Source organism: Macaca thibetana, chromosome X, assembly GCF_024542745.1.
Source record: "Macaca thibetana thibetana isolate TM-01 chromosome X, ASM2454274v1, whole genome shotgun sequence".
Lineage (NCBI taxonomy): Eukaryota > Metazoa > Chordata > Mammalia > Primates > Cercopithecidae > Macaca > Macaca thibetana.
In genome coordinates this window covers 10,819,624-10,840,895 of record NC_065598.1, presented here as the reverse complement: position 1 = coordinate 10,840,895, position 21,272 = coordinate 10,819,624, and the positions used below count along the sequence as shown (strand labels likewise).

At 37.8% G+C, this 21,272-nt stretch overlaps 1 protein-coding gene across 4 annotated transcripts in view; it reads left to right on the top strand.

Annotated features, from left to right (window-relative positions):
- The window catches only part of ARHGAP6 (Rho GTPase activating protein 6), a 550,354-nt gene that overhangs the window by 343,335 nt on the left and 185,747 nt on the right, over window positions 1-21,272 (top strand). The window lies entirely within an intron of this gene.

Here is a 21,272-nt window from a genome sequence, read left to right as displayed (position 1 = left end):
ATAGTGCTTCCTAAGCAATACAGGCTACCACTTACTTTTCACATGGAGGGAAAAAGAGTTACTCAGATTCACTCAAGCTTTAGCTGTATTGATTTCTGTGATGGGTTTTTCTTAGCATGTCAAGTAATTCCTGTTTTATAGTGAAGGCATTACTTTGAGTCAATATCAAAGTGCATGTTCCTCTCAACCTTCTATTGTGTTTCCTGCCTTGTGAGGTGCCAACAATAGCAAGAAGGGGTAATTTAAATTCCACTTTCCATAGAAAAAAAAAATCCCAGCTGGGTGCAGTGGCTCATGCCTGTAATCCCAGCACTTTGGGAGGCCGAGGCGGGCGGATCACCTGAGATCAGGAGTTCAAGACCAGCCTGATCAACATGGAGAAACCCTGTCTCTACAAAATTAGCTGGGCGTGGTGGTACATGCCTGTAATCCCAGCTACTCGTGAGGCTGAGGCAGGAGAATCAGTTGAACCCAGGAGGTGGAGGGTGAGCCGAGATCATGCCATTGCACTCCAGCCTGGGCAACAAAAGCGAAACTCTATCTCAAAAAAAAAAAAAAAAGAAAAAGAAAAAGAAAAATCCCTTTGGTAAACCATTATATACTCTCTAAACAGGGATTCTCTTCACACCATTTTGAATTGTGTGCTTCTTGCCTTGTTGCACAGATTAAACTGGGAAACAATTTTATCTGTAGCAGGGTTTCTAAACCTCAGCTCTATTGACATTTGGGGGCAGATCATTCTTTTTTGTGAGGGGCTGTCCTGTGCATTGCAGGATGTTGAGCAGGATGCCTGGTTTCTAGCTACTAGATGTCAGTAGCACCTTCCCCTCAGTTGAGACAATGAAAAATGTCTCCAGACATCCCTAAATGCCCTATTGGGTGTGAAGTCATCCTCAGTTGAGAGCTACTAATCTAACAAATTAGCATATTTCTAACAAAATAGTGTAACTATTTTTAAAAATAAGTTTGGTCTAGGATGTTTTTCTCTTTCAAATGAGGTATATTTTAGATTATTATCACTTCAATAACAAATAATAATTACAGAAGCCAAAATACGGGTTTCAGATGTTACCTGTGTAGGGATGTGAATAACAGTGACAACATTTTCTGAAAGAATAATTTGTATGTAGAGACTAACAAAGCTGTTTTTTCTCATTTGTGCATTTAATTATGATACAATGATATGATTATATTTAGCAATAAATGAATAATCTTCATTAGAAAATTATACAAAGAAATGAACAATTCAGAAAAAATAATAGTTTTCATATTTTGTCCTGTATTATTGAAGTAAGCACATTGTACCCACTTGATATGCTTATTAGTTATTCTTAAAAGTTTCCCACATTTCTTGGTAAATTTGAGTGATTCCTGTATTGTCAGTGAAGACATTATAATTTTATTAGTGATTGAAAAGCATTTTGATCTCTAGATTTATTATCATTAAACAATGCAGTCACACACTTTAAACAGACTTAGTAGAAAAATTTTTTTATTTTTCTTATTTGGAACTTTTATCAGACTAAAGCATTTAAAGTGAAACCAACCACTACTTTGTGCTGCATATATGAGAGCACTTCAAAATGTTCATGGAAAAAATGAAATTAAAAGATAAAAAATAATAAATAGAAACTTCATTTCTCAGCATCAAGCTCAAGACACTTTTGTAAGCAATGATACCAGCTATTTTAGTCCATCTCTAAAGAACTAAGGGTCCTGGGAATTTTACCATGTCATTGCAGTCTTTTTTACTTTATTAACTGAAGACAAATGGGTGCCCTTTAGATTTTTTTTTTTTTTTAAGATTAGGAAGCAAAAAGAAGTCAGAAGGAGCTAAATCAGCACTGGAAGGTGAATGCTTAATAATTTCCCATAGAGATTCTCACAAAATTGTCCTTGTTTGATAAGAGGAATGAGCCAGGAGCATTATTGTAGTCATTTTTCTGCTAAAGCTTTGGCTAACTTTCTCAAAATACTCTTTTAGTAAACAGATATTAATTGAGTTTTGGCTCTCTAAAAAGTCAACAAACAAAATGCCTTGAGCATCCTAAAACACTGTTGCCATGACCTCCGCTCTTGACCAGTCTGCTTTTACTTTGACTGGACTACTTCCACCTCTTGGTAGCCACTGCTTTGATTGTGCTTTGTCTTCAGGATAGTACTGGGAAAGCCATGTTTCATCTCCTGTTACAATTCTTTGAAGAAATGCTTCAGGATCTTGGTCCTACTTGTGAAAAATTTCCTTCAGAAGCTCTACTCTTGTCTGCAGCTGATCTAAGTACAATGGTTTTGGTAACTTTAGGGTGGAAAGTTTGCTCGACTTTAATTTTTCAGTCAGAATTGTGGAAGCTGAACCACTTGAGATGTCTATGGTGTTGGCTATTGTTTCCGCTGTTAATCATTGGTCCTCTTCAATCAGGGCATGAACAAGATGAATTTTTTTTCCTCACAAATTGATATGGATGGCCTACTGCTGTGGGTTTCATCTTCAACATCATCTCATCCCTTCTTCTTCCTTTTTTTTTTTTTTTTGAAATGGAGTTTTTCACTCTTGTCACCAGACTGGAGGGCAGTGGTGCAATCTCGGCTCATCGCAACCTCCACCTCCCGGGTTCAAGCAATTCTCCCGCCTCAGCCTCCTGAGTAGCTGGGATTACAGGTGCCCACCACCAAGCGCAGCTAATTTTTGTATTTTTCGTAGAGATAGGGTTTCACCATGTTGGCCAGGCTGGTCTCAAACCTTTGACCTCAGGTGATGTGCCCACCTCAGCATCCCAAAGTGCTGGGATTACAGGCATGAGCCACCACACCTAGCCCTCATCCCTTCTTAAAATGAGTTTTTCATTTGCAAACTGTTGATATCTTTGGGGCACTGTCCTCATAAACTTTTAATAAAGCATCAGTGATTTCACCATTCTTCCACCCAATCTTCACCATAAATTTGATGTTTGTTCTTGCTTCAGTTTTAGCAGAATTCATGTTTCCCTGACAGGGGCTCTTTACAAAATGATGTCTTATCTTTCTTAGTGCCTCAAATTAGATCCTGTTCAGACAGGTTATAACAAGTTAGTAAGAATTTATTTTGGTGCAATATACGTTTGAAATTTTTGCATAGTTCTTTCATAATGCGTATTTTCTATGAACTTTTTGAAGTCCCCTCATACTTTCTCTTTGTTAATTTTACTAGCATGTTTGACTAAGATAAGTTTTAAGGTCAAAAGTATGACTTATATGGTTTTTATAATTAAGTATTTCTGTAATATTCCGTATTATTGCCAGTTCTCTCCAGGGATAAGTTTTTCCAGCTCATTCCTGAATAATTGTTACAAACAATTCATATTCATCTAAGGTATTTCTGATAACTAATATCAAAACCTTCAGAATTTCAGGGTATACTATGCTTAGCAATATTACTTGGAGCTTCTCTTCAAACAGCAGAAACAGATTGTTTTCCTTTATCCAAAATATAAGTTACATCATGTGAAGCAGTGATAACATTTTGGGTTAAGCCCCAAATCACAACTTCTGGGTGAGAATCCTTGAAATTTTAATATAATCAGCAGAAGCATTCTAGTAGAGTTTTAAAAATTTATACCTAAGAAATGGTCACTCCAGATTTGTCAATCTATTGTGCTTAAATACGAAAAAAAAATGTATACATACAACACTCAGGCAAAATTCACAGAATGAGTTCTGTATGAATATAACATTGTGGACAGTTTTATCCTATTTACCACATCAATTGATCAAATAAGTTTATGTGAATGTATGCTATCTTGGGAGGCCAAGGCTGGTGGATCACCTGAGGTCAGAAATTCAAAAGTAGCCTGGCCAACATGGTGAAACCCCGTCTCTACTAAAAATACAAAAAATTAGCCAGGCGTGCTGGTGCATGCCTGTAATCCCAGCTACTTAGGAGGCTGAGGCAGGACAATTGGTTGAACCTGGGAGGCGGAGGGTGCAGTGAGCTGAGATCATGCCATTGTACTCCAGCCTGGACAACAAGAGTGAAACTCTGTCTCAAAAAAAAAAAAAAAAAAAAGAAAAGAAAACTATGCTATCAGTGTTTTTTTTTCACTGGGGGAATTTTGCACCTCCCCCCAGGGCACATTTGCCAGTGTCCAGAGACTTTTGTGGTTATATTTGAGAGGGGTGATTTACTACTGGCAAGGATGCTGCTAAACATCCCACAGTATAGAGGACAGCAACACCCATCACAAAAACGAATGATCTTAGCCCAAATAGCAAGAATGCCGAGATTGAGAAACTCTGTACTGTAGAGATGATCAATAAAATGTTTTCCTTATTCTCCAGTGATTTTCTTGGGATGTTCTTCAGATCTGGGACATTTTGCAAGTGTTAACTTGCATCACTATTTCTGTGGGTATGCCAGCAGTCTTACATATGTCACGTCATGGCAGAAAGAAAAGATAATCTCTTAATTGGCACTTTATCTCATTTTTCAGAGCATCACTTTAACTGCAATTTCTTCACAAAGATTTCTCACCAGGAAACTGGCAGCTCAAATATTTATGGTCAGTTTATTTTTTATTTTTAATTTGTTTTAATTTTTAATTTTTCATGTTTGTGGGTACATAGTAGGTGTATATTAATGCTGAGAGTGCGCCATTCCTGTGGAAAATGTTTTTGAATTTTTGATGCAGACTTGTTTTGAATATCTGCTTTGTGCTTTATTTGTACTTTTTAGAATCTTTTCTTTTTGAATAATATGAAAATTGCTCTAATGGCTGTGGCTAACCTATGCATTTTTGATGTGATGGACATTTACAACTTCTTTTAAAACAGGCTTATTTTTAATAGGATAACATTGAATTTGAAAATGTGTATGTATATATGTGTGGCTATTGAAATTCTGGGAGCTAAGATCTGAGAGCCTGCAAATTTAGATGTATAATTTTATTCAATCGTTCATTTTATTGAGAAGTTACTTGTGAGTAGCATTTATTGCACTATTTTTATATCCAAAAATTACTGTTTTTAGAAAAGATACTTATTTTGAAAAATGTTCACTTTTCCTGCTTTTTATACTAACTTTTACATCAAAATACCATTTTGCAAATAAATTTGTGCCCAACTGAACAAATTTTTAAACAAATTAGAACTGAAGGCCAAATTGTTACATTAGAAAACACTTAGGGCCGGGCGCGGTGGCTCAAGCCTGTAATCCCAGCACTTTGGGAGGCCGAGACGGGCGGATCACGAGGTCAGGAGATCGAGACCATCCTGGCTAACACGGTGAAACCCCGTCTCTACTAAAAAATACAAAAAAAAAAAAAAACTAGCCGGGCGAGGTGGCGGGCGCCTGTAGTCCCAGCTACTCGGGAGGCTGAGGCAGGAGAATGGCGTAAACCCGGGAGGCGGAGCTTGCAGTGAGCCGAGATCCGGCCACTGCACTCCAGCCTGGGCGACAGAGCGAGACTCCATCTCAAAAAAAAAAAAAAAAAAGAAAACACTTAGAAATGGTCAACATTTCTCCTATTTTTTTTCTTCCAGTAAATTTCCTTCATGGCACAATTTACAAAAAGTAATAAATATTGAGCATGTATTTAACATTAAAAACACCACCTACATGCATATACAGTTATGGATCTTAAAATGCAGACTTTTGTATTGTAGTAGTCTATGAGTTGTCTCTTGCAAAATATTTTTCTTTGTAGTAACAGCTTTATTTCAATGTTGGCTGACCATATCTTCTATTCAGTGACTATTTGCTGAAGTATTTGCAACTAGGGGCATTTTGAATGTTTAATGGGAACAAGGAGACCTTATATATAATTGGAATTATTCCATAAAGTCTGAGCATGTGTATGCATATATGTATATATAGGTGTATGTGTGTATATATACATATATGTGTGTGCATTTATATAGATATATATGTGTGTATATTATACACCTGTGTGTGTGTGTGTGTGTGTGTGTATAAAGAGATATTTTCTTTGAACTGAGCAAAACACACATCTTCCTTTTCTTTGTTAGGGCACAAGTTTTTTTCCTATTCCTTTAACTATTCTGTTCTGATACCATAAAAGCCATTCACAATAGGTTTTAGGTGGCTGTAATTTATAATCATTTCAGTAGTGAAATTCATCATCCCTGGGATTATTCCCTCTCTTGTCTCATGTTAATTCCCGGCTCCAGATTGTCTTTGCTGTGACCTCATCTGTAAAGATTTGCTTCCCTTTTCAATATCTGCCTTTTGCTTTCTGGAGATATAACCTTTGTTTCTCAAGATCTGAATGCATGGAATATGAAGCTTTCCCCAACTCCACCAGCACAAGTGACCTCTCTTTCTCTCAACCCTGCAGCTGTTTATCCATTAAAATTACCAATTAAATTTCCTTTTATACATGTCTTGTCTCCCAGTAATTGGTAACCGCTGAGGTCTGAGAAAGCATAGCCCATATTCTTTAACTTGACCCTGAGGAGATGCAGGTCTAGCTTTTGTTTAGGTTAGGGTTGGCATCTGAGGAACTGTGTTCCTATTTCATGCTGCAGTCATGAGGTAACAGAACCCTTAAATCAAAAGCTGTCAACCTAACATGAAGAGGCATCCACAGAGTTGTCTCTGAGAAGCTTTATTCTTTGACTCACATCTCCAATATGAGTAATGTGGTTGAAACCTAGCAAAGTCAAAATTTACTTGAAGTGATATGATGGATCCGGTGCTGTAGATGGTGATTGTAGACCTGAAAAAAAGAAGTTACGAGAATAACATCTGCTTTTCTGTGTGATATTTTCCCCCCAGCTGTTTAGAGAATTATAAATTGCTCTGTCAAGTGTTTGTTTACAAAAGCCTGGCCAATTTCAAAATGAAGCTGCCTTTGAGTTGTCCCTGTTTCATCTCACTGTTTGGAAAATAAATCTGAATCATTAAGATGTAAATACATCAAGTTAAATCCAAAGACAGGGAAAACCAAGTAAAAGCAAGAAATGTACCACAATTTAACTATTCCCCTGGGAGGAAGAATATACATGGTAATAATTTTTGTATCTTTTATTATTAAATTAAGGGGAGAGAAATTTGAAATCAGCATAATGTCTATTTTGCGTAGTATTTAATACTATGATGTATATTGACAATTGATAATGAATCAAAGTATGTGAGGGTAACTGTATGTTCACTAAATTAGAGTTTGGTAATGAGATAGAAAGAGAGAATGAGAGGGGTATAGGTGTAAGCAGCAGTTCTCAAAGTGTAATCCTGGAACCAGCAGCAGCTGCATCACCCTGAAACATTAGAAATGCGAATTATCAGGCCCTGTTGAAGACCTACTGAATCAGAAACTCTGGGGATGGGGCCTAGTAACAAGCCCTTGTGTTTTAACAAGCCCTCTAAGGGATTCTGATGCGTACTCCAGTTTAAGAACCACTTCTATGTAGATGGATGGATGGTTGGATGGCTGGCAAGATATGTGGGTACAATGACACATACATACATAAATACAAGTATAGATATGGGTAAAAATACAGATATGAATACAAATACAGATATGAATATAGATATTTTGAGATATAGCTAGATAGATGGATATAGGTAGATATAGAAATGTGGAGTTACCATCACAGGACTTTTGTAGAGGAGCAAATTATTTCCTTTTACTTATTATATGATTGAATAAAAGCTATTCTTTTCTCTAGGCAATGGCTCTATCACTTATAAACTGAGAAAATCTACTTGTGGTCCATTTGTTGAACCATTTTCCATTAGGTTCACTTAAAGTGTTTGCTCCATCAAGTCTGCCACCTGGATGGTTTCCTTCACTGCAAAACTGGTTTGCTCTTCCCTCCCCTCTGTCTTCTTAGTGGCTGCTGTCTGCCCTGGTTCTATCCATTGGTAGATCTGATTGCTTTGGTGATTGGCTCAACAGTTGAATCCTCACAGGATTTTAAGGCCAACAATTTCCTACATCTTGGTCCATTTTTCAGAATTTCTTCATTTGTGTTTTATCCTTCCATTTTTGTTTCTAAGCATATATAATTTATTTAGATTGGTGCAGAAGTAATTGTGGTTTTGCCATGTAAAGACAAAAACCATAATTACTTTTGCACCAACCTAATAATTTCAGCCAACTATTCATATGCAGCACTGTTTGCAATGGGGATGAAAAAGTAACAGCTAAATATCTGATAAAATGGGATGTTTTAAATATAGTAGATTGCAAAATAATATCATACTTTTTGAGAAGAAAATTTCAATATGCAAAAAAATGTGGGATAATATTCATTAAGATAATATCCATTAAGATAATATTCTTAATGAATATTATCCCCAATGATTGTGGGATTATGGTTGTTTTAATTTTATTCATTTTGCTTATTTTTATATTTCTGATTATATTAGTTATAAGCTCAAATTGCTGTTATAAGCAAAGATAATGCAGATTTATATATATAAAAGTAAAATAAATTGATTGTATTTTTTATCTTCTTCCTTTCCCCACTATACCATGAATTTAAAGGCCAACAATTATGCCAGCTATATCTTTTCATCATTTTTCACATTAAAAGCAATATTGCTGGATAGTAGAATTAAATGACAACTCTGCTTTTGGAAATGACAGGAAGTCTGCTGTAAATAGATAATTGATGTAGATGTTAAAACCAAATAGAATTTCCATTTATGGAGAAGGGAATATTTAAGGGTATGTGACTATAAGAAAATACTTCCTTTTGCTTTTAACACAAGATGTAATATGACTTGTCATGCTCAGGATTTGTATTGAAGTGGATAATGGCACTTTCCCTAATATTTGGAGGCAGAGGACTTGATCCTCTTTTGAAGGCCTTCCTTTGAAGATAAACATAGACATTGGTTTTAGCTTAATTCTTCTTCCCTAAAATTACTTCCTGCTCTAAAATTCTGTAATTCCATAACAAGAGTGTATAAGCAATAATTATAAAATAGGAAAATGAGCCGTTCTACTTGCCATCCTTCATGTAAAGCTGCACTATGGAATCCTGATCTAAGGTGGGGCTGGGGTCATTTCTCCAAGCAGTGTGATGCCCTGGAAGAAAGCAATGTACAGTGGCCTGTGATGCTAGACCTTGGATCACTTTGATGCCCTTGGCTTGTAATAAAAGCAAAATCCATTTAAACTAGCTTAAATAGGAATTTTAGAGGCTTATGTCACCAAAATCAATAAGTATGTTGGGTTTCATCCAGTGACATGATCTTTTTCCTGCAGTGCTCTTCATTTTATGTCTCTCTAAGTGTCACCTCTAGGCTGATAGCAAGAGAACCTATGGCAGTTTGGGGAAAAATATGACAATGTCTAAGCTAGTGTTTCTCAACTATGGGTGACCACCCCAGGGGACATCTGGCAAAGTCTGGAAACATTTTTGGTTGCCACAAGTGGAGAGGTGCTACCGGCATCAAGTGAGTAAAAGCCAGGGATCCTTCTAAACATCCTCAGTTTGCAGGACAGCTCCACAAGAGAGAATGATCCAACCCAAAATGTCAATAGTGCTGGGTAACTCTGGCATAGAAGAAGAAAGGTTTCCTTTGCCTATAACTCTCACTTACATTCTAGGAAACATTTCCAAAGGCTTCCAGCCACATTTCCCTCACATGCTGCTGCCTACAGTATAGAAGGCTTTAGGCCTGGGTTCTGAGATCAATCATGGGCAGGGAACAGTGTTACCAAGATCAGCTCACTGAGCCCCCAAATGCACGTGGAATGTCCATGCTATACACTATCTACCAGAACAATAAATGCCCATCATATAATAGTACTATTTTGTTATTAGCAAGAGAGGGGAATTCAGGCATCATTACTATTCAGCCCTAAAAAAAGAAGGAATTCCTGTTATTTGCAACAACATGGATGAATCTGGAGGACATTGTGTTAAATGAAATAAGCCAGGCACAGAAAGCAAAGACAAATACTGCACTTTCTCACTTACATGTGGAATCTAAAAAAGTTGAACTCATAGGTGCAGAGACTAAAATGGTGCTTTCCAGAACGTGGGGGTGGGGCTGGGGGTTGGAGAGATGTTGGTCAAAGGATACAAAATTTTACTTAGACAAAAGAAATAAGTTCAAGAGATCTATTGTACAACAGGGTTACTATAATTAATAGCAATGTATTTTATTTTGAAAATCACTAACAGTAGATTTTAAGTATTCTCACCACAAAAAGTGATAGCTATGTAGGTAATGCATATGTTAATTAGTTCAATGACGTCATTTCACAATTGGATATGTATGTCAGGACATCATCTTGTACACAATAACTATGTACAATTTCTGTTTGTTAATTTTTTTAAAATCCTGTGAACTGCTGAAGAATAAACATACTCTCCATAGCAATTTAAATCCTTTCTGTGGGATTTGGGGAAGTGTTTCTTCACCTGTATTTTTTTCTGGGTTATCTGCATTAATATCTTTCTAGAAAAGGGTATGACTGGAAGTGGCTTATTGACAATCTGGATTTTCCCAAGAGAAATTACCTTCAACCAGGAGAGATGACTACTTTAAAGAAGGGCTTTGCAGAACCTGTGTCTTTACTGAGTCATTCGCAATCCAAGTGAGAGATGATGTTAGCTTGGACCAAGATGGAACCATTGAAATTATGAGAAGAGAGGTCAGATTCTGACATATTTTGAAGGCATAGCCAACAAGAATTACTAACAGATTGACTATGGATTATGAAATGGACCCATTGGTGATACAGAGTAGAAGTTTTGGCCTGATCTACTGGAAAAATTGAGTTGCTATTGACTTAAATGGGGAATACTATAGAGAAGAATATTGAGAAGAAGTTGAAGAACTCAGGGAATTCAAGAAAAAAATGTCCTAGTTGGAGATGTAAAGTAGGTAACTATCAGTGCATAGATGTCATTCAAAGATATAAGGTTGTTAAAATCACCAAAGAGGAATTGCAGATGAAAAATAAAGGAGATCCAAGAACAGAGCCATGGTGAATTCCAACATTATGTTACATTCAGAGAGGTGATAGACACTCAAGAGAGTGTGGCATCCACAAAGCTTAGTGTCACATTTGTTAATTGACGTCAAAAACATGGCTGGTTGTTTTGTTTTTGTTTTTAACTTAAACTCTTTCAAATTCTGGAACTTGGGTTTCTTTCCCTAAAAGAGAAAAAAAACAGCCTTCTTTGTCTTTTGAGTAAGCCAGGAAGCCTCTTCCTGCCGTCAATTATTAATTTTCTTAACATTATCCATTTGTCATCTAAAACAGGGGTTCCCGACTCCCAGGCCGCAGACCAGTACCAGTCCATGGCCTATTAAAAATGGGACCGCATAGCAGGAGGTGAGCAGCGAGTGAGTGAGCATTACTGCCGGTGCTCCGCCGCCCGCCAGATCAGTGGTGGCATTCATTAGAGTCTCATAAGCGCACGAACCCTATTGTGAACTGTGCAGGTGAGGGATCTAGGTTGCAAGCTCTTTATGAGAATATAACTAATGCCTGATTATCTGAAGTGGAACAGTTTCATGCGGAAACCATCCCTGCTGCACTGTCTGTGGAAAAATTGTCTTCCACAAAACCGGTCCCTGGTGCCAAAAAAGGTTGGGGTCAGCTAATCTAATTTTTTAATTTTTTTTTTTAATTTTTAATTTTTTTTTTTTTTTTTTTTTTTTTGAGACGGAGTCTCACTCTGTCACCCAGGCTGGAGTGCAGTGGCTGGATCTCAGCTCACTGCAAGCTCCGCCTCCCGGGTTCAAGTGATTCTCCTGCCTCAGCCTCCCTAGTAGCTGGGACAACAGGCGCCCACCACCTCGCCCGGCTAGTTTTTTGTATTTTTTAGTAGAGACGGGGTTTCACTGTGTTAGCCAGGATGGTCTCGATCTCCTGTCCTCGTGATCCGCGCGTCTCGGCCTCCCAAAGTGCTGGGATTACAGGCTTGAGCCACCACGCCTGGCCTCAGCTAATCTAAAACATAGCCAAGCTATGGGCTAAGGAACTTACCTTGCTTTTTTTTCATCTGGGCAAATGGTTCATCCTGCCCCTCCAGGGTGAGAAATGCCTGTCCCTTCTCTCAATCTGTACATGCAGGCTAACAAAATATATTTTTCAGAGATGATTTATTTCACCAGAACGATTATTGATAATTTGCATTTATGGACACTTGGTGATCTTATCAATATTTTTATGTTTTCTGTTTTTTAACTTTTAAGTTTAGGGGTACAAGTGAAGGTTTGTTACATAGGTAAACCTGTATCATGCGGTTTTGTTCTACAGATTATTTCCTTACCCGGGTATTAATCCTAGTACCCATTAGTTATTTTTCCTGATCCTGTCCCTCCTCCCACCCTCTACCTTCTGAGAGGTCCCCAGTGTGTGTTGTTCCCCTCCATGTGTCCATGTTTTCTCATCATTTAGCTCCCACTTATAAGTGAGAACACTCAGTATTTAGTTTTTTCTGTTCCTGTGTTAGTTTGCTAAGGATATATATCATGGAATACCATGCAGCCATAAAAAAGAATGAGATCATATATTTTGTGGGGACATGGATGGAGGTGGAGGCCATTATCCTTAGCAAAATGTTTTCCCTTTTTGTGGGACATTATCTTGAATTTCTCAGAATTCAACCACAAGTTTAAAGAGTGAACACTGGATATCTATTGTAAATTTTTCTAAAATAACATACACCTAGCTATGAGAAAAATAGTTTTCAAATTTTATTTTGCATAAGAGTTTCTTGGAAAATTTCTTAAAATGCAGATTTCTTGACCTCAGAAGTTCTGTTGTGATCAATTTGGGACTGGACTCCAGCTGGTCCATTTCATCCATCCCACACCATTATCTGATTACAGGGCAGAGGATCCACAAGCCATTCAGGAGCTCATACAGATTTCTGCAAGCTGAAAAGGAAATTATTGACTTCCAAAGTAATGATGTAAATACTTACCTATATATATAAAAACATAGCAACTACCAATTTCATTGTCAATTAGTATTTTTTAACAATCTCATCACATGTAAAAACAATTTGTAATGTACATTTTGTTCTCTTAATAAGTATTCCTGAACACGCACAATAATTACTTTAAAAATCACAGCCAAATGAGAATCCAATGAATTACTTATTGCCAAATCATGTCAAAATCAAAATTGTAAAAATTCTTGATAATATAAGGAGATGAACCTCAAAAGTAAGTGCTTAAAATAGCTCAGAGTTCCCGGAACTCTACTTTTGACAAAAAGCAACCCCAGGTGACTCTATATTTGATCTTTTGCCCACACTTGGAGAATCTAAGGTCTATGTGGGGATGCTTCATATCACCAAAGCATACTTGTCTTCCTTCAATCATTTATCAAAATTCTCAGCACCTAAATCTAGCATCTTAGCATGATGCTATATTATAAAAATACAGTGATAAACAATCTTTCTAATTGTGAAGCCTCTAGCCCAGTAAGAGAGGCAGCCAATAGACAAATGCACAAACAAGTAAAATCAATTATAGGTTGAGATAAGTGCTAAGAAGAAAATCAACAGTGTGTTGAGATCAAGAAGCCAGGAAACATTAACATCAGATTGGGGAAGTCAAGGAAGACTTTTTGAGCAGATGATATTTAAGCAGAAACCCGAAAAAGGAGGAGCCAACCCTGTGACTGACGCCTTAGGAAAGCAGTTCAAGCACAGGAAACAGCACAGGCAGAAACCCCTAATCAGGACCCAGCTTTCCTTGTCCATGAGTGTTTGAAGAACAGGAGGAAAGAGAGGAGGCATGAAAGGTGAGGCTAAGGAAGTTGGTCCAGATCCTTTGACATAAGCAGGTTCTATGTGGATGGATTTTATTCTAAGTGCAACGGAAGCCCATTGATGATCTTTGCTTGCCTGTTTGTTATTTTTTAAAGGTTGGATATGGTGTGGTACTTTGTGTAGCAGTTGAACACATAACTCTGGAGCCAGACTGCCCAGGCAGGAATTCTGGCTTTGCCTCTTAGAGGCAGAGTAAAGTTGAGCATGTTCCAATGTCTCTTTACTCAGTTCTTCATTGTAAAATGGAAGTAATAACAGTACCTACCTCATAAGGTTGTTTAGCAGATTTAATAAATATGTGATATGCTCTATATATGTCTCAAAATGAATAATTGTCTTTAAGAAGATTACTGTTATTTCCCCCATGAACAAATTGAGTAAGGACAAGAGCAGATGGCTAGGTTGTCTAGAAGGCTGCTAAATTTGTTTGGGAGAAATATGATGGGGGCTGGAATTGGAGTGATGAAAGTGAAGATGGAGAGGAAGGGTCAGATTCCTGATTTATTTTGGATGCAGAGTTGACAGAAGTTGGTAATAGATTAAAAGTAGAACATGCGGTGAAGAGAAGAATAAAGAAAATGACTTAGTTCCTAGCTCAACTAATTGGGTGGATAAAAATAATAATAATCATAATCATCATCATCATCATCATCATCCACAATAACGTTGATTAAGCGAGTGCTGCATACCAGGCAGGCTTTGTGATAAATGCTTTGTAAACACCTCTAAAGATGTGGGAGGGTAGGATACCAAAACATTTACCAGAAGAGAAAGTCAAGAGTTCATTAGTGGATAAGGGAAGTTTGAGATGACCCTGAGACACCAGGTAGAAGGGTCAAGAAGGCAGCTGGATAATTGGGTCCATAAAACACAAAGATGATTGATTTGGAGATAATATTTGAGAGTTCTGAACGTTGCAATGGGATTTACCACCATGTCTTTTTTGTATAATGGCTTGGGCTGTTACAATAATGTTTTTATCTTTTTGGGTCTAATTCTTTTTAGTTCAAGACCTGCTTTGTAAAAACCTTAGTGTTAATTGAATTTTCAGTCAGTTCTCCGTAGTGTAAAATAAAGTATTGCATTAACATTTCTGACTCTTGAAACAACTCTACCGAACTAAACTACTTAATCTGAAGTTTGTGTTGTGTTGTGTGTGAAACATTTCCTCATCAAAATTCAAAAAAACTTTAGTTCAAGTTATGGCCTGAAATCAACAGAATTATATTAATTCATATGGATATAGAAAATCATTTATTTACAGTATTTAAATTGACATTTAAACAGTTTTTCCAATCCCACACAGTTAGTGGCATAAGGTCTTGAGAAAGCATGAAACATTTTTTTATCAGCCTCATATTTTGTTGAGCTTGCCAAACACAGTTCATTTTCCATAGAAATTTGCAAACCTGAGTAGTGGCCAAATTTTCGGAGTCGCTGAATGTAAGCCAATGAATAAAATTGTTAAACCCTTTGATTTCCCCCCACTTTTTTCCCTTAAAAAGTAACATAGCATGGCATGTGCCTGAGTTTTATTTTTTGACATCTATTACCCACAACACTCGAGTGTGTTTCAGAATCAGCCTGTATGGACATTTCAGTACAAAATGAACACAGCTGGCCCTTTGGGGAACATTCATTTGCAGCTTTGTTATCCTTAGACAGGAAGCCTTCTCCTCCACACTTCCATCGACATTTTTCAGAAGGCAATGGCATCAACCTTTAAAAATGGATACTTTCAAGGATTTAAAGGTTCAGATTTTTAAGACAAACCCAGAATAAGCAAAAGTTACATATTGGCCAAAAATGTGACTCCAGAAACTGTGTGTTGTAGCAAATCTTTCTTTTGAGACTTTTGTCCTGTTAGCAGAATGCACTGATCGAACTAAACCTTGAGCATGACACAGGATAGAACTAGTTATTATTAAGAAAATAACGTTCAAGGGCATTTGTCCATTGTACCCAGGAATAGTTTGGAAAGATGAAGGATATGGAAACAAGCAAAAAAGAAGAAGAAATAAAATTAATAATTAAAATGTCAGTAACTCTAATGTATTTCTCTTAGTGGATGATAAAATTACATAAGAATGTCAACCTTTTCTTTAACCCAATGACCACAGTGGCAGTCTCTTCATTGGACTGCTTCCTTCATTGACGTCACCTTCTAATTTCATTTTTACTTATAATAGTGAAAATGCACAATGGCCCCTAGAGGCAATACCCTAATTTTTTTGTTTAAGTGCTCAAAAAAGTATATCCTTTCCCTGCAAAAAAGGCAGAGGGTCACAATTTATTACTGAATTTCAGTTATGAAAAACCCACTGAAGTGTGAGAGTCCATTGTGCTTCAGTTGCATTTAATCTCTTTGGAGATGCCAACTACCTGATACATAAGAGCAACTGTAAGTTCCAAAAAAACTCTCACAGATAGGAACCATAGACATGGAGAGAAGGGAGCCACTACTCAGAAATGAAGGAGTCGAGGAGGAGTGGGGCTGAACCATGAAGCCAGAACAGAATTTTTGTCAGTGGCCTAGAAGCAAAGCTGAGAAGAAGGGTCTGAATGTGCTGAGGACCAGTGGTTGTAGCTCCACACTGAGATGGGAGCCTCCTCTCACTGTAGCTTCTGCCAAACCACACAGGTAAATTTGCAGGAGTAATGGTGACCTCCGAAGAGCCTGGTGTAATTGGGGAATGATTGTTGCAAGGGAATAAGAGCCAGTATTTCATTTGGTCTTTTGTGTCTGGCATTTTTCACTCAGTATAATGTCCCCCAGGTTCATCCATGTTGTAGTATTTATCAGTACTTCATTCTTTTTTGTGGCTGAATAATATTCTATTGTAGGGATATGACACGTTTTGTTTATTCCTTCATCTGTTGATGGATTATTTGGGTTGTTTTGACTGTTTGACTATTATGAATAATGCTGTTATGAATATTCATATGCAAGTTTTTGTGTAGACTTACATGTTTTTCATGTCCGTATTTCTTGAGTATATAACTAAAAGTTGAATTGCTGAGTATAATGGCAAATGTATGTTTAACATTTGGAGAAACATTCTCACCAGCAGTATGTAAGGGCTCCACATCTTTACCAACACTTTTTTTTAAAGCTATCCTAGTGGGCATGATGTGATAGCTCACTGTGATTTTTTTGTTTTGTTTTGTTTTGTTTTTTTGGTTTTTTTTTGGGTTTGTTTGTTTGTTTGTTTGTTTGTTTGTTTTGAGATAGGGTCTCACTCTGTCACTTAGGTTGGAATGCAGCGGCACAATCACAGCTCATTTCAGCCTCGACCTTCCTGGGCTCAGGTGATCTTCCCACTTCAGCCTCCCAAGTAGCAGGAACTAGGGGCATGCACCACCACACCAGGCTATTTTTTTCTTTTTTTGTATTTTGTGTACAGACAAGGTTTTGCCATGTTGCACAGGTTGATCTTGAACTCCTGAGCTCAAGTGATCTGCCCATCTTGGCCTCTCAAAATGCTGGGATTACCAGCATGAGCCTCACTGTGATTTTGATTTGCATTTCCCCGATGGCTAATGATATCAAGCATCTTTTCATATGCTTATCAGCCATTTGTATATCTTCTTCCGAGAAGTATTTATTCAGATTTTTTTTCTTATTTTCAATTAGGTTGTCTTTTTATTATTGAATTGTAAGAGTTCTTCAGATTCTGGATGCAAGTCTCTCATCAGATATGTGAGTGAGCATTTTATTCAAATGATTTGTTCCTCCAGCATTCATACTGCATTTCTACAATCTACTGTAAACTGGCATATGTCTATCTCATTTATCTCAACTTTTTAACTTTTACACTTTTCTTCCTAGTGGGTGCTTGGGGGCTCTCAGCCTTCTGTGCCTAGGGAGGACTTTCAGAACTAAGAGCTCCCCAGGGTGTCTGACTCAGAGGATCACAGTGACCCAAGGCTCTCTCCCTCCGAGAGCCTCTAGTTGTGCATTCCAGACAGGAAGGCTGCCCAGCCAGCTCCTCTAGCACTTTGAGCAGTGTCCCTCCCTGCCTCCTGTCTCCTTCTCTGTTCCCACACTGCACAGGGGCTCTGCGTTGGGAGCATGGGGGCTCGCTACTGCCTAGAGCTGCTGCTATTGCTGAGGTGTAAGAACCCTGGAGAGGTAAGAAGATAGGGTGTGTGTATTTCAGGCTCCGTGTTTCATGCCTACTGCTAGAAGCAAGATAGGACCCAAGCCAGGAAGAAATGAAAGATTCCATGGAGTAATAATCCCAGAGCAGCATCTGGAAAAGGTGAACATAGGCAGGAAAGGAGAGAAGCAATAGCATTGAAGGGATTTGCTCAGTGTGTCCTGGCACTTGAGTCTCTTTTAACATCAAAGCTCAGGTGGTTCAAATGAGAGTCAGACTATCTCTGCCTGTTGCCTTAAGAGTAAATTCAGAGTCTTCAAACCAGGCTTATTGGAATATTACATACCCTTGCCAAGACATTTACATTTTTATTGAAAGTTCAGAGCAAATCGTAGTAGGGACCCACCATTTTTTCTGCACCATTCCTTTTGGCTATTTTCTCAGTATTTGAAAACCAATGGAATTTGACTTTAACATGCACATTGGCTTATAATGTTACTGTTGCATAGGTCTTAGTGATCTTCCAGTCCAGTGTTTTTGTGCTAGAGGTAAGGAAACTGAAGTTCAGAGTGAATCAGGCATTGCCAGGGTCACCAGACTAATCCAGGACAGAACCGAGCCAAAACATCATTGCTATGGAGCCTCTCTTTGGGTCTCAATCGTTGGGTACTATATAATGACTGATGATTGGGGACAAGGGCATAGGTTGCCCTTTTCCTTAGTATGATGAAGGATCAGGATTCTATAACATTGATAAGTGATTAGGGTATTAATATGGAACCACAAAATGTGGTTCAACTCTGTCCTGTGGCCGCTCCATACAGCAAAGACAGATGGCTGGTTCAGAAAACTGGTTTTGTTGTTTGCATACAACAAAGGTAGCATCTGGTGCAAGTTTTATTTTTTTTAATGATTCCAGTGTCTTGTTTTTAATGATTTAATAGAAAGAACCTTAAAACTTATCTTTTCAGAATATTAATTTAGAATGTTACCAAAGTGTTCACAGAGTCTAATTAAATACTCGGTGGTTTCATATAGCTACAAGTAAAAGCTGCTTTGAATCCTTCCTAAACTCATATTGGTTTATTTGGTGAATTGTGTTTTAACATCAAGAAAGTAAGATCGTTGGCTTTTCTGCAGAATGGTGATCTATTACCTTAAACAATGTGGTCAGACCACATCAATTCACTTGCAGATTTCTTCCTCTCTCTATCATGTGCACATGCCACCATAGGTATAAACTAATTTAAATATATATGAATTATTTAGTTTGTTAAATCCAAGTTGCTTTTGAAGAAAATTTGCTGCTCTTAGATTATGATTATTTACAGTTTGTTGAGTGATTTCGTTTTGTAGGCATAGACTTTTTATTGTGATTCTGATTATTTATAGTAATAGCAATTATCAAATAAACTAATGTGGTGATTACAGATTTTTGGATATCTATTACTGTTTATTGGGAACATTTTTTTCACTACCAGAATGGGCGAAAAAAGCCACAAAAGCAGTAAATCCCATTGCTTTCCAAGTGTCATTGTAAATCCTGCTGATAAAAACTGCACATTTTAGCAATGTTTAATAAGCACTTTAAAAATTGACAACTGTCTTAAACAGATTTTGAAGTTGCTCCATTGTACCTATTTCCAGATTAAGAAAAATCATTTGTGGAAACCAAGTTGATCCTAAGTTCCTAGTCATGGGGAGAAGATGGGATTTTGTAAACCTGCAGAGCCTGAATTTGTTATTGCATGCAGCTGTGCAAATTTGCAAACATTCCCTTCCCTAGTCAGGACCCTATGGAAGGAGCCAGTTTTGACTACTGCCTTGATAGCTAACATTTGTAGAGGCTGCAATGCAGGAAGCTACTGGGATATTTGAACTTTGTCATCTATTTTAATCTGGGCATTAGATGCCAGGTAGAGAGAGTATGCAAGTCAATTACTTCTATTTCAATGTCGTGGTAGGGATATATCAGTAGCTTTATTATTCTGGTCATTCTCAGTGAATTTCAGAATGCTGCTTAAAATGGGCTTTCTGTATGTGTTGAGCGTGTGTTCAGTGGGATGTCTGAGAAGGAAGATAGAGGAGGGCTAAGGCCTGGGTCTCCTAAAACACATGATTATTTTATTGACCTAATCAGAGAAAGACAAAGCCTTCTGGTTTCTACAAGCACTGTACTTGCATTTATTTGTTTTCATTCCATCCTTTGGAACTAGAGAAGGCATGAGGACTATCCATGAGCAGGTTCACACTCAAAGCTGGGATAGATGGTCTTACCCTGGTTGCTATGGCAATGTTGTCCTAGCATAGGGGATACTTGCCCATGTTTGTTGCTGTCTCCTCTCTATCTTTGGCAGTTTAGCACAAGAGGCAACCCCCTCATGCAACTACAAAGCATTTATTGAGTTAGGGATTCTTCATTTTGAGTTACAGTTTGCTCTCTAGTATATTTTTGGGAGGACAAATGGGCAGGAAAAATTAAGTCACAGAAGGAGACAAGCTTCATCACTCTAATGGAGTTGAATTTACATTTGCCATTAAAAATAGCTATAGGTTATTTAATTAGAATCCTAGAGGCAGATAACGAATTAGTTTATCTTTCAAATGGTACTCATAAAAGATGGGGCAGTGTGTGTGTGTGTGTATGTGTGTGTGTGTGTTTAAAAGAGCCTAATTTCTTGTTAAAATTTAAAGTTCAAACAACCCCTTATTTGTAAATTGGTGATAGAGACAATTCTATAATGTTGTGATAATTAAATGAGCTAATACATGTCATGTGCTTAGAATAGTGCCTGAAATATAATGAGCCCAGTAAATGTTCAGTATTATTATTATCATTACTTTTATATTACAGCATCCTGGGCGTTTAATGCTAATGATGGCTCATTGAGCAGATATTAAACATACTAACCGATTTCCAAGTATTTTTCTAAATCTGCCTCAAGGAGCTCGCCAGCTAGTGGGGAGACAAAAAGTAGAAAGAAGCAGTTGTTTGAAAGAGAGGCATGGTCAACATATCCTGGGAAACCTCTGAGCCTGTGCACTCCAGCCCTGTGGACCAGCAAGAGAGGTTTCTAGAAGAGGTGGCATTGAGATGATGGTCATTGATGGCTGCTCCCAGATGTGTGGATATGGGAGCAAGGAGACAGGGGAACCTCACTTCCAGGAGTGCCAGCCAACGTAGAGCAGTGAGAGAAGATTTCTGTAAGAGGTGGCATTGAGGTGACGGTCACTGATGGCTGCTCCCGGATGTTTGGGATACAGCAGCAAGGAGGCAGGGAGATCCTCACTTCAGAAGTGCCTTGAGTTGGTTATTTGGACAGATAGGGTGTTCGATGGCCTGGGTCTGTCAGATATTCTCAGCTGCCCAAGGTCGGTGCTTAATTATCTCCTCTCTTTACAATACACTGCTTTATAATCTCC